Source organism: Dendroctonus ponderosae, unplaced genomic scaffold (genome assembly GCF_020466585.1).
Source record: "Dendroctonus ponderosae isolate FM_Combo_2020 unplaced genomic scaffold, Dpon_F_20191213v2 Dpon_F_20191213_7, whole genome shotgun sequence".
Lineage (NCBI taxonomy): Eukaryota > Metazoa > Arthropoda > Insecta > Coleoptera > Curculionidae > Dendroctonus > Dendroctonus ponderosae.
The window spans coordinates 545,523-550,201 of record NW_026018916.1 but is presented as its reverse complement, the minus strand read 5'-3'; the positions used below and the strand labels follow the sequence as shown (position 1 = coordinate 550,201).

The 4,679-nt window shown below is 36.9% G+C and overlaps 1 protein-coding gene across 1 annotated transcript in view; it reads right to left on the bottom strand.

Moving 5' to 3' along the window:
* The window catches only part of LOC109536534 (phosphoinositide 3-kinase adapter protein 1), a 30,226-nt gene extending 25,860 nt beyond the window's left edge, over positions 1-4,366 (bottom strand). Inside the window, exon 1 of the mRNA XM_019902800.2 lies at positions 4,206-4,366. The gene's annotated coding sequence lies outside the window, so the exon portion shown is untranslated. The remainder of the gene's footprint in view (positions 1-4,205) is intronic.
* Between the last annotated feature and the right edge of the window lie 313 nt (positions 4,367-4,679).

Below are 4,679 nucleotides of genomic sequence, written 5' to 3'. Positions count from 1 at the left end.
GAAATAAATGGCCTTTTTAGAAAGTGAACCATCGATAACGAAATGTTGGCAGTTTTCTCAAAAAATGCTTGAATTCAAGGAGTTTTAGATTTGCATGGTTTTTTTTTGACAACATGACGCTGCATTTTTCCAAGTTTCTCAAGAACCATTCGAGCCACAAAATTCGTTTTGGCATCGTTGGATAGCGAATTGAAAAGTCGATTCAGTCGTAACAACGTGAGTTACAACGTTTTGGGATTGACAATCACAAATTACATAAAGTTGGGTTCTTTAGACAGTGTTGGAGTGCTTTCGATAGTTTGTTCCATTTATTGGGGCATAAATAAACACCAAGTGGCTTAAATGAAATAATTGTGAGTTCTGCTACCACCTTAAGCACTTAAGAACAGCAATGTGAGAACCATCAATTGTTCTTGCCACTCAATTATGCTATTAAAGCTCAAGCTCTCGTATCTGCCCCAGTTAATCTCCTATCGGAGTTTGGATAAATGGTGGTTCATTGACGCTGCTCCAACATTTTCCGCCTATAATTTGTAGGAAACCCACGCCGAATCGGTTTTCACAAAACGCAACCCAACTGCAATATTACGAACCGTAAATTGTCGAATCCCAAAATAACCAGCTTTTTCGTGTTTTTATTTCAAAGTGCGATGACACAAATACGTCTGGCTAAACCGGCTTTTCGTATTGTTCACTCGAAGGCATTGTTTTTCTTAAAAAGGAACTGCAGCTCAAAGCTCACTTTAGGTACGATTGCTGATTGATATGTGCCAAAGAGCGGCAGTCAATTTCAGTTCAGTCCAAATAGATCAATTAGTCAGTTGGCTCTAGTCATGTTGAAAAACACTAGTATATACAGGATGATTGATTTGCTATGCCAACTGTTCAACGATCGAAAACAATCACCCCATATATTTCACCAGTAAAGACCACATAGGGCCTATAAGATTGGCTACGAAACTAATTGTTGAAGATGGACAATATTTAAATTTACAGCATTAAAACAGAAAAGTTGGCGCATTTCATATAACAGTTTAAGAACTTGTATAAGGACTTCGGGACGATTAATGTTGTACAGTTCTACCCAAAACGAGTAGCGAATAGTTCGAATTGAATCGAACGTAGTAGCTTGATTATCATTATATCAGATCGTTTATTAACGACATGATTGCATTTGCTCCAAAAATGGTAAGTAGGTAAGTATATGTAATATTAATGGCGATCGAGCGTCACTTGATGCCCCTGCTTAAAACTAGGCATAGAGTCGTAAATAGTTGGTGAAAACGTGAGGATTTTTATCAATTTGGCAGGAAGTTTTCTTTAGGGCATCAGAACAAAACATCCTGATCGAACATGTTCGTAATGAGTGGAGATTCAAAGCGGATTTGATTGCAGTTGAATGCAAGGAATAAAGATTGAATTCCTGCTTTTCAGAAGCGAATGGCCATAAATAAAGCATAGAGCTGGAATGCAGGATGTATAATTATGTTTTTCTGATGGCAATATTCTATTTTTAATCGATAAATCTTGAAATAATATCATAAAAATAGCTATAAGATGGGTTTTGTATTTTTGGAACTGCTTTTGTTTTCCGTCAGCTGGATTATTTTTTTTTGCTAAATCTCGATAAAAGTTGGGAGCTGATCATGGTGTGTGCAGGCAATTTTCCAGACTCATTCTGTACCGGCTGTCTGCTCATAATCAACCATATTTTTCCAATAAATTTGTTTCCGACAGTTTATCTAACAGATTAATGAAGAAAAGACAAAAAAAAACGACTGCGAAATTAACCATCACACCTCAATACAGTCATTAACTAACAACATTGAAATAACAAACATTTGAGTAGACATATTTGCATCTGTCTAAGAATGTGTCTAAGATTTTATTGACGATTGTAAATATAACTTTAGCACGAGTTAATTCCAAAACACATGTTTTACTTAAGTGTACAGGAGTGTATTTGGGTGTAGGAGTTTACGTTTCCACAAAATTTCCAGTCTTCACTTTTTGCAAACAAAAAAAACTGTCTGCACTCGACGACAATAAAAACCGGCCTCCAAAAATTAATCGAAATTTCAAAGTTCGAAAACTTCTGTTAGTGTTGAAGGCCTTCAACTTTGAAATTTTGATTAATTTTTGGAGGCCGGTTTTTATTGTCGTCGAGTGCAGACAGTTTTTCTTGTTTGTAAAAAGTGTTTTTATTTGTATCAGATTTTAGGATCTCGCCTTAAATTTATTATAATTTCACAGTAGACAATTTCAGCTGTCTTTCAAACATACTTTACTATCAAGAAAGTCTTATCATTTTTTCCGACATATATACAGAGTGTTGCTTAATTAAAAATGCCTATAAATATTATTTTCTGTATTCTGATCCATGGCCCGTAAATCCGGTTCTGAAGCTCGTAGCGAAACTAAACCGACTTGGAAATTATTATTTTTCCCATTTGTTTAGGATTGTAGGTGCATGACTTTGGCTATTTTTAAAACTCCCGCTTTATTTATAAATATTTAATATTTGCTCAGATTTAGGAAGTTTTCAACGTCTGTTTCAATGCAATATCCTCAATTACCAAACCGCAGCAAAATAACTAGGTCAGGCTTGTTTGCTCAGGGAGAATTATTATCCATTCTTTTGTTCTAGATTCGCCAGAACTTGGTTGAACGGCGCAAGAAATTGGCAGTTTTTCGCTTTAAAAATCCAGGTTTAATTGAAAAGAATTGCAGGAAGGAAGCATTTGTGGTCTAAAAACTCATTGTCAATTAACAAAGATTAATTGAGTCACTCAACTCTTCAAAGAAACCGCGTTAAGATCGATTAGTTTAGCCTGAAAATAGCCGGAACTGCTCTTATCCAAAAATACTGTTGTCATTTATAAGAATCGCCAAACATTTACTGAGCGTTCAGCGACCTGCTGCCATCATAAAAAAATCAACCATTATTAATCGAAACAATTTTTCGGTTTTCTGAGCAAACAAATCAAACACACAGAACGAAAAGCTCGCTCGCCGGCCCGAACATCATTTTCCAACGAAAAGTCGATATACATATATACTATTTTTAGAGTGGATTTCGGAAAATTTATTTTACGATTTTACGAATCACATCAAATAATTTGCCAGCGGATCGAAACTGTCGAAAGCCGAAGTTATCGAATGTTGCTTAACGGATTTTCGGCAGGTAACAAGTTTTGTTAGAAATTGTGAAACGTGATTTTTATGTCCACATTGAACCCACTTTGAGGGGGAAAATTTGCCATAAATCGATTCCGATTTTGTTTCTTGGGAACTGCCAGCATTGAACTACTGAAACCTCAGCCTCTGATACAGAGCAAAAAATGTGCAAAACTGTTACAAAAATAGAAGAACATTGAACATGAGGAACCAAAATATAAATGTTTACATAATTTTATAATTAGATAATCATAGAGGCGAATTGGCCAGCAAGCAGTTTGAGCCAAATTGCAAATTTGAAGAATGTTTTTTGCATTTTTCAATCTAGCAAAGCCACAGAAAATAAACGTGGCATTTCAAACCCCAGATGAAAAATGACCACTTGCCGATATGTGACTGTCGATTAATTATTCGATCTTTTGACGAGCTGCCAGCATGAAAAAACACTAAACATTAAACGAAAGTTAAGTTGTGTTAAAAGTCGAAAGTGGCGTGTTGCACCTTGGCCTGATTCGAAAAACGTGGAGTTCTCGTTGGAATGCTGGAAACGACGTGTAAAATTAGAATGCCCACAAGTAAACCGAAGAAAAGTTAATAGAGGCTTGCATAAGCACCAACACAGAAATCACTGTTTATGCTAATCAGCCGAATGTTGCGGAAACTTCTGCTGCTGAGTGAATAAAAACAAAAAAGTGTTTCTGGATTGCGGGAAAGCCTGCAAGCTGGATGGAGTTTAGGAAAATATTTCCAGAAGTGCTGGAAAGCCTCAAAGAGTGGAGCAGAAAACTGCGCTAAACTAGTTTAAGATGGTGAAGTCTGAAAGCGGAGCTTTTGCTGCAATTTCAAGAGCACCTGAAAGGGGCTCTAGCGCAGAGACTTATCGAATTAACTAAAAGAACATTTTTAAAACCTCCAGGTGCTCAGTTGAAGCGAGAATATGGACTGAAACAAAAAGATGATTGAGGAAAAGCTCCAGATTGAGGATTTGGTTATTTGGCAAAAAAGAAACCGGAAACTCTGGGTCTTACCTAAGAAAAACTAGCGGTGAAACCAAGCAGACGATGATGCACATGCACAAAAAAACGCGTACACAAAACAAATGATCGTCAATGAATGTCAACAAAAGCGCACCGAATGATCGTGAAAGCTCGCTCAAAGTTAGTCAGAGTCAAGAATAAACTAAGAGCGAACATGTTTCTCAAAGTACTCGAAGCGCGATTTACGCCCGCTTTTTCAGGAAAAGGTGGGGGCAGGATATCCTCAGCTTTTCAGACCTGAAAGGTACCTTTTGGTGTTCCAGATGCCAGATGGGCCTTCGAACGGCTTGAATGGAGCTCGTGCTGTCGCATACACCAAAAGTTTGATTTTGTGATTTTTTGCTAGCAGTTGATGGGCTTTGGAACGCTCTAAATATGCACAGAAAACTGAGTTTTTGATTGATGATTTCTATTTGTTTTATTTATTAGTATTTTCCATCAGGGGCGGCTCCAGCTTTAAATTCA